The sequence below is a fragment of the Canis lupus genome, chromosome 8 (genome assembly GCF_003254725.2).
Source record: "Canis lupus dingo isolate Sandy chromosome 8, ASM325472v2, whole genome shotgun sequence".
NCBI classification, from domain to species: domain Eukaryota; kingdom Metazoa; phylum Chordata; class Mammalia; order Carnivora; family Canidae; genus Canis; species Canis lupus.
The window spans coordinates 22,212,976-22,226,569 of NC_064250.1; the positions used below are offsets into that span (position 1 = coordinate 22,212,976).

At 35.8% G+C, this 13,594-nt stretch overlaps 1 protein-coding gene and 1 long non-coding RNA gene across 23 annotated transcripts in view; both read right to left on the reverse strand.

Annotated features, from left to right (window-relative positions):
* Positions 1–343, reverse strand: part of LOC112657337 (uncharacterized) — a 301,844-nt gene extending 301,501 nt beyond the window's left edge. The window contains exon 1 of one of the 2 annotated variants that reach the window (XR_007412284.1): positions 170–343. This is a non-coding gene — a long non-coding RNA (uncharacterized LOC112657337). The remainder of the gene's footprint in view (positions 1–169) is intronic. The other variant, XR_007412285.1, reaches the window with a different exon arrangement.
* FSCB (fibrous sheath CABYR binding protein) overlaps positions 1–13,594 on the reverse strand; it is a 220,716-nt gene that overhangs the window by 155,478 nt on the left and 51,644 nt on the right. The gene's annotated exons all lie outside the window — the stretch shown is intronic.

The window sequence follows — 13,594 nt, forward strand, 5'->3', positions numbered from 1 at the left end:
AAGAACATCCTACCAGGGACACTTGGGTGGCTCAGTCTGTTAAACATCTGCCTTCTGCTGAGGTCATGATCCCAGGATCCTGGGATGGAACTGGTATATCTGCTCAGCAGGGAGCCTGCTTCTCCCTCTCCCTCTGCCTGCCGCTCATATCCTACCAATCCAGGGGTACCTGGGTTGCTCAGTCTGTTAAGCATGCAACTCTTGATTTCTGTTCAGGTGCTGATCTCAGGATCACCCAACATCAAGCCAGAGTTGGGCTCCACACATTCAGTGGGTAGTCAGCTTGAAGATTTCTCATTTCCTCTCCCTCTGCCCCTCCTGCTCATGCTCTCTGTAAAATAAATAGTAAATAAATAAATCTTTTTTAAAAATCTTATAAATAAATAAATATTTTAAAAAATGATATCCTATCAATCCAAATCCGTCTGAGAAATAAGTTACAACTTTTTTTATTATCCTATTTCCTGGATTATCCTGAGGGTTATATTTGTTTGATCCTCTTCTTTGTGTCATTGGCTTGCTGAACATGTTAGAAATATTCTTGACTGACTGTTAATATTTATGAGTAATGACTAAATTAATTATCAGTTACTGAAAAGAAATTCCTCTGCCATTATATAATTCAATTTTCTACCACAATTCTTTCCCCTGCACTTAAGAGCTGACTGCAAGTTTTGTGATTGCAGCCAGGGTATTTCCACTGGCAAGTTCACTTTAGGATGAATAAATGGTGATCTAGCAAACCAACTGCATATATCCTCCATGTCAAATAAAGGGGACTCTACCCTGTGGTAGGAATACTTAAACCAGGAACCTTCTGCCTCCCTGGACAGACAGTTCAATTGCTGTAGTGGAAAGCACCTCTGAGCTGTGTCTGTCAGTAGAATAAAGGGCAATCATGTGCTCCAGCAGGGAAGTACTCTGTGAGAGGAAAGTGAAAGAGTGAGCAGTAAATAAGGGATCTGGCCCACCTTTCTGCACACAGCCCTTCAATTAACTGCCTTGGGAAGAGCCCCCAGTAGGATCTTGTTCTTGTACTTATTGGCTTGCAGCCTGTCCAGGACTCCTAAGGAAAGAAAAGCTATTCCCTCGGCTATAGCCTTTTCTCAGATGTAGTAAAGTAGCTCTGTGCAGCTACTTTCACCTTTACGTTTTATCCATCTCTCCTAGTTTCAATTCACCAGAAATTCAAGTCTATAGTCTACTGGTCCCAGTCCCACTCCATCCTTATAACCACACCTCATTGTTTGCATTCATTTGTTTTTTCAATTTATCCTCTTCCTAAACCTATAACATCATTTTAGTAGCAAATAAATCATTGTTCTATCCACCATACTGAAGTTAAAAACCACATATTGAATTATAAGATTTGGGGAAGCTGGCTAGCTTGCTAGCTTCCTTTATTTCTTCCTTTAAAATACGATCTGAGGAAGTGAACATCTACCCCAGAAAAGATTTTAAAGAGGGAATGACTTTAAGTAGAACTTGCATCAGGATTTTATTTATTTATATTCTTGTTATTCTGCTATGTTCTGAAGATGTTACACTATATTTAATATAAGATAAAATGAAATTGAAGTAGGAGAATGTAAGAAAATTGAGCTGAGGTGAGGATCGCTGGTGAGCAGATAGAATTAGAATAGATGAATAAGAATAAGATGAAGCCAGAAATAAGTTTAGAACACCAAATGCACTCTATAAGATGGAAACCAAATTTAACAAAAAGTTTTCTAGCAACCAACACAAATAACTATCTCTTACATATATCACTGTTCTCACAAGATAGAAATAAAGCATCTAAGAAAATGTATTTCTGATAAATTTTTATTATAAGCAATGTAGTGAATATCTTCAACAATAAATATAACAATAATTTTCATAGAGGAAAGGTTCAGAGGGTTAGAATAATGATGGAAAGAAGCAGTAAAGTGGTTGGAAGAGTGATAAAGGTTGCTTTATTAGAAATGAGATGGTAGCTCTAAAGATACTCTGAAATGCTCTCCTACTTACCACCTTATGTTTTTTCTATAAAGAATTATATAATATCGGAATCCATGTATCTTTGAGGCCTTCTAGTCCTATGCTATATTTTTACATATTTGAACAAGTGATTAATCAACTTCTAATTGATACTTGCAGGATTGAGAAATGTATTGTTTTCCAAGGTAATCCATTCTATTTTTTGATAATTCTACTTATTACGTATTTATTCCTTACACTTAATCAATGTACGCTTCTACCCTCTGGTCCTATATCTGGTCTCTAGAGCTGCATAAATAAGCCTCACTGCTTGCCATGTGATAGCACACTGAATGCTTATAGACAGCTAGCATGGTACCCTCCTCTCCATGCTATATAGTTTCAGATCTCCTGTTTATAAATAAACTACGAGGAGATTTATTATGTGCATATGCTCATCTTCTCTGAGCCAGCTAATACGTAAAAGAAAATCGGGGTCTACAAAAAAGGAAAATATGACATTGGTAAATAAGAGAGAGAGCTGGGATGCCTGGGTGGCTCAAGGGTTGAGCATTTGCCTTTGGCTCAGGGCCTGATCCCAGGGTCCGCGATCGAGTCCCACGTCAGGCTCCCTGTGAGGAGCCTGCTTCTCTCTCTGCCTATATCTCTGCCCCTCTCTCTGTGTTTCTCGTGAATAAATAAATAAAATCTTTTTAAAAAGAGAGAGAGAAAGACAGAGAGTCAATGTACATTTTATAAAATAGACTAATAAACATCAGATTCCTGAAAACCTAAATTCTTGGGTGTTCTTTGATAAAAGGATATTTTTAGTGACAAAATATATACTGTCCAAATATCATTATTGTTGTAACAATTATTTCGAATTATTTTAAAAGTAAGTTATTATTTAATCATATGGTATTTTTGTTTTTAACTTTTTGAGGAACTTCCGTACTGTTTTTCCAGAGGCTCTACCAGTTTACCTCCCCACCAACAGTGTGCAAGGATTTCTTTTTCTCTATATGCTCATTAATGTCTATTATATCTTGTCTTTTTTATCTTAGCCATTCTCATAAGTTTTAGATGGTATCTCATTGTGATTTTGATTTGCATTTCCCTGATGATTAGGAATGTTGTATATTTTTCACATGTTTTTCACATTTCATGTCTTTCTGGACTCTATTCTGTTCTACTGATCTATGTGTCTATTTTTGTGCCAGTTCCATGCTGTTTGGATTACTATAATTTTGTAGTATATTTTGAAATCCAGAATTGTTATATTTTCAGCTTTCTTTCTTTTTTTAAGATTTTATTTATTTATTTGAGAGAGAGAGAAAGAGAGAGCACAAGTGGGGTGAGGGCAGAATGAGAAGTAGACTCCCCACTGAGCAGGGAGCCTGATGTGAGGCGGGACTCCAGGATCATGACATGAGCAGAAGGCAGATGCTTAACTGACTGAGCCATCCACATGCCCCTCAGCATTGTTTCTATTTCTCAAGATAATTTTGGTTATTCAGGTCTTTTGTGGTTCCAAGAAAATGAAAACACTAATTTAAAAAGATATATGCACCCTTATATTTATTGCAGCATTATTTATAATAGCCAAGATATAGAAGCAACCTAAGTGTCCATCAGCAGACAAATGGATAAGAAAGATGTGTTATGTATATAAATGGAATATTAAACAGCCATAAAAAGGGTGAAATTATGCCATTTGGGACAACATGGATAGACCTAGACAGTATCATGTGAAATAAGTCAAACTGAGAAAGACAAATACCATATAATTTCATTCATAGGAGGAATCTGGATAAGCAAAAGAATAAATAAAAAGTATAATTAGACTTATAAATATAGAGAACATACAGATGGTTGCCTTATGCGGGGTGGGATGGGCAAAACAGGTGAAGGAGAGTGGGAGATACAGACTTCCAGTTATAGAATGAATAAGTCATGGGAATAAAAGACACAGCATAAGGAATATAATCAATGATATAATAGTGTTGTATGGTGACAGATAGTAGCTACACTTACAGTGAGCACAGTATGTATAAACTTTCCAGATCTCTGTATTGCATACCTGAAACAAATATAACATTGCAAGTCAAATATATCTAAACATATTTTTAAAAAATAAAAATGCTGGGACGCCTGGGTAGCTCAGTGGTTGAGCGTCTGCCTTTGGCTCAGGGCATGATCCTAGGGTCTGGGATCGAGTCCCACATCCGGCTCCTTGTGGGGAGCCTGCTTCTCCCTCTGCCTATGGCTCTGCCTCTCTCTCTCTCTCTCTCTCTCTCTCTCTCTCTCTGTGTCTCATGAATAAATAAAATCTTTTTAAAAATAAAAATGCTTAGAGTTCCCCTAAAAAGTGAATTATTAAAGAATCCATTTTTCCTATATTTTCTGAAAAGTTAGGAATAATTTAGTGCTAAATGTTTTTTAAAGAAAAGGAAAAGGCATTTATTTAAAAAGTCTTTTCTAAGTTAGGATCAAGTTTTGAGTGGATGAGAAATAACTAAACTATAGTTGAACTCTGATTCTTTTTTATGTTTACATTTTTGTAATCTCTACACCCAACATGGGGCTCAAACTCACAACCTCAAGATCAAGAGTCACACATTCTACTGACTGAGACTGCCAGGTGCTCCAGATGAAATCTATTTTTTAATATGTATCTCTTCCTATATGAAAAGTATATTGTTTGAATTCAACATGAAATTCTGTTTTTTGAAGAAACATATGTTAATTTAACCACTATTTTAGATTTTACTTACAAAACAGGATGGTTTTTTATACTTCTACCACAAATCCAAGAAATCAAATTTATTTCCACTTTTTTATTCATGTTTCCTAATAATATGATGTATACAAAAAATAAAAGAAGAACAAATAGTATGAACTGCTAAAACATTCCAAGATGCATTCCAAGGCCTCATTCACCCTCCAAACTCTGGGTTTGGGTGCTGGGCAAAGCAGGGCAGCCAACTATAAGACAGCTATATATTTCCACCCTTCACACTTTAAGAACACAATCTAAGGACCACAGGATTAAAGACCATCCTTTGGTTCTCACACTTTCCTCCCTTCACCTTGCCTCTTGATGAATCACTGAGGCTTATAATGTCCTTATCTAATTCTCTCTGGAATATGAAATAAGAGTATTATTTTAAAAATCCAAAAGAGGAATCAATGTGAATGCTGTCATGGAGAAAATTGGAAACCATTTAAAGTGTCAAGGAGCAGAGCTGAATTTAAGTGTCTATGATCCTTGACATTTACAAAAACAATCAGAGATCCATGGCTCTCTTTTTAAATGTAAAACTCTTTTCCTTAATAGTAATAATCAACTAGACACTGATTAACAGAAGCACTTAGTGAAAAATAAATTATCCTATTCTTTGAGAATGAATAGATATTTGTGTCTGTCCAATTTGGAGTCACCCAGTTTCACAATTTCCCTAGACTATAGGCAGTGTTATTCCTATACCTTCCACAAAAAGTATGCTTCAGTTCTTCTAATGAAGAGATGTGAAGACCCTAAACAAGCTAAGGGTAGGCATTCTGGAATGAAACTTGATGTGTCACACATTTTGAAAAAAAGAGAGTGAGTTTTGATTCCTATGCATTTTATTTAAAGTAATAATTTTTCTTTTGACAATTCCCAATAGTATTTATCTTATTAAAATCTAACTTGTCCCTTCCCTAATGATTTGGGAAATTCAAATTCTTAAATTGGTCATTAACATTCTATAATATTATGCTTTTAAAGGGAAAATTTTGAGATCAGGGAAGATTTCACATTATTGACCCTAATGGTATTGTCCATTTCTCATATTTTCCTCTAGCTGTCCACCCACTTTCCAAATCAATGAAATTATAATGGAATTGATTTTCATTTGTAATTCTGAGGTTGTCCTGTAAGAAATCCTCCTATAATTTAAAAATAAAATTAACTGCTCTTAAGGATATAACTGAATAAAACAGACTATTCCACAAATGGTACTTATACATAAAATACACAATAGCACATAAAGTCTGGATAAACAGTAATTTTTAGTCACGTAGCATTGAACTTTTCAGGGGGATCCCATTCATTTCCCTGCTTTCTTCCTTGTTTTCTTTGTCATGTACCATCTGCCTAATTATTCAACTCTACTTTTTTTCCACAAGCCCTGAAGTCATTGGTTATCACTAATACCTCTAGGCTGTGTTCAATAAACATTACAGAAAAAATGTATAGTAAAGGATAAAATAAATTTATATTATCTCATTTGATCCTAGAAACAGAACTCAGAGGAGGGAGGGAGAAGGGGACAGCATTGCAATTACGCCCCTTTCACATGGAAAGAAAATCTCAGAGATCAAGACTTGCCCAGAGTTAGAAAGTTTCTGTCAGAACCAAGATGAGACTCCCTATCTTCTGAATGTTAGTTTAGCTCTTTCCACATCACTATGAGTGTTTTCTATAAATTTTCAAGATAAATAATGTCCATTACTAATTTTTTATCCTTTATCTCATCACAAAGGAAAAAAAAACTCTAATTTGAACCAAAATATGCAGAATCTGAAATATTTCATATACTTTGAGGGTACATACTTTCTGTAAGTTTCTAAAAATCAGATATGTAAGGATAAGTCCTATAGGCAAGAGAAATCAATCTACTTTCACTGGTATTAGTTGAATTTGTGCCAAACTTCTTTTCTGCTCACCTCTTATTTAAAATACTTATGGTATTTCAGTAGTTGTGTTTCTTTTTTAAAAAAATATTTTATTTATTTATTCATAAAAGACACAGAGAGAGGCAGAGACATAGGCAGAGGGAGAAGAAGGCTCCCTTTGTGGAGCCTGATGCAGGACTCTTTCCCAGGACCCAGGATCACACCCTGGGCTGAAGGCAGATGCTCAACCACTGGGCCACCCAGGCGTCCCAGTAGTTATGTTTCTGTTCCTCATCCAAAATTGGTAATGTCTAACACACCACTACCCAGTTTTATTTATCTTTATGCTTTACCTCATGATTGTGAGCATGAACCATGAATCAAACCTGGGTATAAAGTTGTCTTCCATGTTCCACCTAAAGCAACTACCACATTTATAAAGCATACTTCACCCATGCAACATCAGAAACATGGTTTATGTGCACATATATGTTTTAATTTTGATGGATATCAAGCATTTGAAGCACAAATGACAGTTCCTGTCCTTTTTTAAAAAAATAAATAATTATTAACATGAGTAACCTTAAGCTATGAAATGCTTGAAATTTTTAATCTGTAGCATCCACATGCTACCAGGGCTGGCACTAACACTAAGCAGAGTCTCAAACCCACAACATCAAATCTTTCTCCTTTTTATTATAATTCACAGCTTGATCATCCAGAAAATGTGACTTGCACATTATTATTCAGCCCAACCTCATCAACTTTATCCTTTAGCAATGACCTTATGATAATAAATTAAGCCCTTTGAAATAGCATTTGTAATTAATCCATTTATATAAGATTAACATGTCAAATATCACAAAAATACATGTAACAGTCTTCTGAAGCCTAAAAATCCCTCAGTCACATTTCCTTAAAAACATGTAAAGTATTACCACAATGTATCAGCAAAATATAAACTGCTAGATGCTCCTGTGTTTTATGTTCATTCATTTACTCATTCTTCAACAAGTATTTATTAAATTCCAATGTCCCAGGCACCATTCCTTTAGGGTCTAAAGAAACAGAAATACGTCCAAGTCCTGGTTCTGAGAGCACTCACAATCTAAGGGTAAGATAGGCTTGTTTAAAAAAAAAAAAAAAAGTAGTAAGTTATTCTAATGAGCTATAAGAGCTATGAAGAGAGTCAGAAGTCTTGGAAGAATTGAATCAGGAACATCTTTACAGATAAAAGAAGGACTCCAAGTAGCAGAAATAATGTGTTGCATACAGAGGCATGAAAAATTATGACATCGTCTGAAAATAACAAGAATTCAAATGAAACACATGACAAATTATCCAACATTGCATCCCTCTTTCTTCTAAAGTAATGGGAAAGGTAAGGCTGTACAAGAGAGTTGCACAAAAGAAAGAAAAGCAGATCTGGCACAGATTTTGTGTGGCCTCCTACACTGTGCTAAGGAGTTGAGAAAGGATTTAGGCCTTATTCAAGTGATAGGATGCCACCAAGGTTTCTAGCAGGGAAACCACATGATAAGAGATGTGCTTTAGAAAAATAAGTACTGTGGCTGGCATGAAGAACTGGCATGCAGAACACAATGCAGACTGTGTAAGAAGAAACTACAAATAGAGAAACTGATTACAAGATTATTGAATTAGCCCCAGTAAAGGCTTGAATAAAAACAGCAGTTATTGCTAAGATAGTGGGGAAGAGGAATAGGGACAAATTAAAAATATAAAGTAAAGTAACAGTGAGTAAGTAAGTAGTTACAAATAATGAGGGAGAGAATGATAACCAAGTTTTCTGACTTAAATGGCCACGTGAATTAACGACCTCTGACATGAGCATGGCATAACCAAGACTTGAAAAGAAGTGCATTTGAGGAAAGAAAGAATGTCATGATATTAATTGAGAAAATAAGGTATTCATGAGGAAATTGTAAGTTCAGGAGAAAGAGGTGAAAGGCCAGGAGAATGGAGGGAGTATAGGTCAGGAATGAAAACTATGGATTCTTGCAGTCATGTTGCTGAATAAAACTGTCTAGGAAGATCATGTAAAATACAAATAAAATATAAATAATCTTCTTTAGCTCTTTTTAAGATACAATCCCTGCAACGTGAAATGAGCAAACAGTAAAGTATTCTATATTTAATACCCACACATTTTTAAAGTAATGGAAAAATTAAGGAGAAATACATACAATATTGCCAACATTAGCCAGTTTACTATTTAATTCATTTATTGCTGCAGCAGGGAGAAGGAATAAGTGACCACAAAAAAAGAATATTAGTAATGATCTAGATAAGTAATCAGAAGTACCAGGACAGGGTTGAAAAAATGATAATGTAGAAAAATATAGAAATATATAGTGTTAATAATATCCCAGTTGTTTTAAGAAGTTATAGAGTAGAACAATAATGATAACAATGGGTTACATTTATCTAATGTTGCTAGGAGTAACATTAGGCATTCTTTCATTAATTTATATGCATTCATTTACCTAACCTTCATAACAAAACTATGAATTAGATTTCAATTCTCTCATTGTACACTCAATAACTAAGGTTGATAGAGATTAATTATCTTCCCCAAAGTTACAAAGAACACAAATGAAATAGCTGAGATTTGAATCTAGGACTAATTCCAAAGTACTTTTTTCTTAACACTTGCACTATAATGCTATCCATATTAAATACTTCCTCATTGTTAGGTTCATGTTTCCTCATTGAGCAAAAGTTAAGTCACTATTACCACTTCTATTCAAAGTGTACTGGAACTTCAGGCCAGGGCAATTAGGTAAGAATAAGAAATAAAAGCCATCCAGATTGTGAGGCCACTCTGGAAAACAGTCTGGAGGTTCCTCAAAAAGTTAAAACTACAACTACCCTAACACCCAGAAATTGCACTACTGGTATTTACCCAAAGGATACAAAAGTACTGAATCGAAGGGATGTGTGCACCTTGATGTTTATAGCAGCATTATCAACAATACTCAAATTATGGAAAGAGCCCCAGTGTCCATCCATGGATGAGTAGATAAAGATGTGTGTGTGTGTGTGTGTGTGTGTGTGTGTGTATTACTCAGCCATAAAAGAGAATGGAATCTTGCCATTTGCAGTGACATGGATGGAGCTAGAGTATTATGCTAAGCAAAATAAGTTAGTCAGAGAAAGACAAATACCATATGATTTTACTCATCTGTGCAAGAAACAAAACAGATGAACATTGCAGGGAGGGAGAGACAAACCAAGAAACAGACTCTTAACTATTGAAAACAAACTGAGGCTTACAGAAGGGAGATGGGTGGGGATTGGATAAAGTAGGTGATGGGCATTAAGAAGGGCACTTGTGATGAGTTAATCACTAAATTCTACACCTGAAACCAATACTGCACTGTATATTAACTAACTGGAATTTAAATAAAAACTTAAAGGGACAAAAAGCCATCCAGATTGGAAAGGAAGAACTGTAATTTTCTTTCAAAGACAACATGATCTTGTTTAGAGAAAATCTTAATGAATTCACTAAAAAAACTTAAAACTAATAAATAACCTCAACAAGGTCACAGGATACAAGAGGAAACACAAAAGTCAATTGTGTGTGTCAAATGAAAATGAAATTAAGAAAAAAAAGTCCATTCTTTTTTTTTTTTATTGGTGTTCAATTTACTAACATACAGAATAACCCCCAGTGCCCGTCACCCATTCACTCCCACCCCCCGCCCTCCTCCCCTTCTACCACCCCTAGTTCGTTTCCCAGAGTTAGCAGTCTTTACGTTCTGTCTCCCTTTCTGATATTTCCCACACATTTCTTCCCCCTTCCCTTATATTCCCTTTCACTATTATTTATATTCCCCAAATGAATGAGAACATATAATGTTTGTCCTTCTCCGATTGGCTTACTTCACTCCGCATAATACCCTCCAGAAAAAAAGTCCATTCTTAATAGCATCAAAAGGAACAAAATGCTTAGTAGTAAATTTAACCAAAGAGGTTCAAGACCTGTACACTGAAAACAGATTGAAAGAAAGCCCATGTTCATGGCTCAGGAGAAGCATATTGCTAAAATAGCAATACTAACAAAAAAAATAAAAAATAAATAAATAAAATAAAATAGCAATACTCCCCAAATTGATCTACAGATTCAATGTAATTGTTATGAAAGTCCATACTGGCTTATATGCAGAAATTGGTAAGCTAATCCAAAAACTCATGTGGAAATACAGAGGACCCAAAATAAATAATCTTTAAAAAAAAAAAAAAACAAAGTTGGAGCACTCACACTTGCTGATTTCAAAGCTTATTACAAAGCTAGAGTGGCCAAGAAAGCACTGGCATAGGATGGACATATAGGTCAATGTGATAAAACTGAAAGCGCAGAATTAAACTCTTATTTTTATCTTCCACTGATTTTTAACTAAGGGGCCAAGAAAATTCAATGAGAAAAGACAGTCTTTATAATACATAGGGTGAAACAATTAGATACACATATGTACATGAATGAATGAACCCTTATCTCAAAATGGACTGCAGACCTAAATGTCAGAGCTAAAACTATAAAGATTTTAGAAGGAAACATTGGTATAAAACACTATGACCTTGGATTAGGCAAGAGTTTCTTAGATATGACAAGTGACAAAAGAAAAATAGGTAAATTACTCCAAAATAAAAAAACTTGTTTATTTCAGAAGATAATCAAGGAAGTTAAAAGACAATCCAAAGAATGGGATAAATTATTTTCAAGTTATATCCAATAAGAGTCATTACAGAAAATATGAAGAACTCTTATAGGTCACTAAGAAAAAGATAAATAACTCAGAAAAGGGCCAAGGATTTGAATAACATTTCTCCAAAGAAGTTATACAGATGGCCGATAAGCACACAAAAAAATATACAATGTCATTAATCATTAGGAAAATGCAAATCAAACCCACAGTAACATACCATTTCAGACATATTAGGGTAGCTATGATAAAAAAGACAGATTACAACAAGTGTCAATGAGGATGTGGAGAAACTAGAACACTCATACCCTGCTGGTAGGAATATTAAATGGTGCAGCAACTTTGGAAAACAGTATGATGGTTCCTCAAAATGTTAAATGTAGAATTACCATATGATCCAATAATTCCCTTTCTTGGTATTTACCAAGAAGAAATGAAAATACTCATCCACACAAAGACCTGTACACAAATGTTCACAGCATTAGTCACAGTAGCCAAAAAGTGAAAATAACTCAAATGTCCATTAAACTGATAAATGGATAAACAAAATGTGGTATACTTATACAACAGAATATCATTTGATCATAAAAATAATGAAATAATAGACCAGAGGAGTTAAGATGGTGAAGTAAGTAGTAGGGGGGGGATTCCGGGCTTGTCTTGACCCTCAAACATAGCTGGATCAGCATCAAACCATTTTGAACAACTCAGAAACTGATCTGAGGATTAAGAAAACAATCTGCACAATTGGAGGGAGAGACCATGGCATATGTGAGGTTTGGAGGCACAAATTGAGGGAGAGAAAAGCTGTGCTGCCAGGGAGGGAAGAGAGCCCTTTGCACAGAGACACTTCAGGGAGAGGAAAGAACAGGAGAGAAAGCAGCATGTAAGGTTCATGCAAGATGCAGTGGTGTGGGGATCCCCTGGGTCTTACCAGGAGAGAATGAACATCTCCCTTCCTAGAGTACATTTAAAAGAGGGCATATTGCCTCTCCAAGGATGAAGGACCCACCAGGCACCTTTGAGCTGCCATTCAATAGCAGGGGACAGAAGAATGCATAAAGGGCAGATAATCTGGTCATAGCTTTTTGCTGTGCTTCATCATAGATTCCAGGCACCGCTGTGACCAAGCAACTGCTTTTCTGGAACAAAACAGTGCCAAGCACAGCACAGCAAGACTCTCCTCCAGGGGAAGAGAGCAGGTCTGTGCCTTGTTGAGCCCTTTCAGGTTTGGAGTTTTGAATCTCAGTCACCAGAGATAAAACATAGAACTGTAGCACCAGGCATGACAATAGCCTGGGCACAGACAGGTTGAGGACAGGGATCTGACAAGGACTTGAGACATACGAGTGTTTTTTGTTTTGTTTTGGTTTGGTTTTTTACTTTTCTGTTCCCATCCCAGACATGAGAGGATGGGGATAATGCCATCTTCCACGCCTTACCCCCACCCACCAGCAGTCAGACTTCAGAAAGATAGCACCTTCAGTGAGGCTGAAGTTGCTTCTGCCAAATCCCACCCCCTGCACCTGGCAGGGGGATCATTACTAGGGCAGGTTTAACTTAGCCAGCACAAGCCCTCTCCCTCAGAAGACCAACACAGGCCCCAACATGTACCAGGTCTACTGATCATAGAGTGCTCCAGAAGTGTCAGCTTTGTTCTAGTGAAAAAGGATCAGTCTTGTTTTTTTTTTTTTTTTTACTTTTTTAATTTTCTTTTTTTCTTTTTTCTTTGGAATCAGGCTTATAGGTTTTTGTTCATTTGTTGGTTGGTTGGTTGGTTTCCTTTTTCATTTTCATTTTTTGGATCAGGCTTCCTTTTTTCTTCTTCTTTCTTTTTCTTTGGAATCAGTATTATAGTTTTTTGCATGTCTTGTTTTTTTTTTTTTTTTTTTTTTTTGCGTTTTTGTTTCTTTTCTTGGATCACACTTTTTTTTTTTCTTTAATCAGGCTTATCTTAACAAACAAATCAAAGCACACCTAGTTAAAGGTCCAAACAGTCCCCACTACAAGCAAGGAGGAACTCTGCAGAGGACTGACCTGTGGGAAAGAACAACCAAAACACAGCAGAGTGCACACCTTGAGCACCAGGCCCTGGACAGTGTATGACCCCTTCTTAATATAGTAGTATTCACAGGTGTAGGAAAAATAACAAGCTTTCATAGCACACAAAAGACAGGAGCCTAGATATAATGATAAGATGGAGGAATTCTCCTCAAAAGAAAGATCAAGAAGATATCACAGTCAGGGAT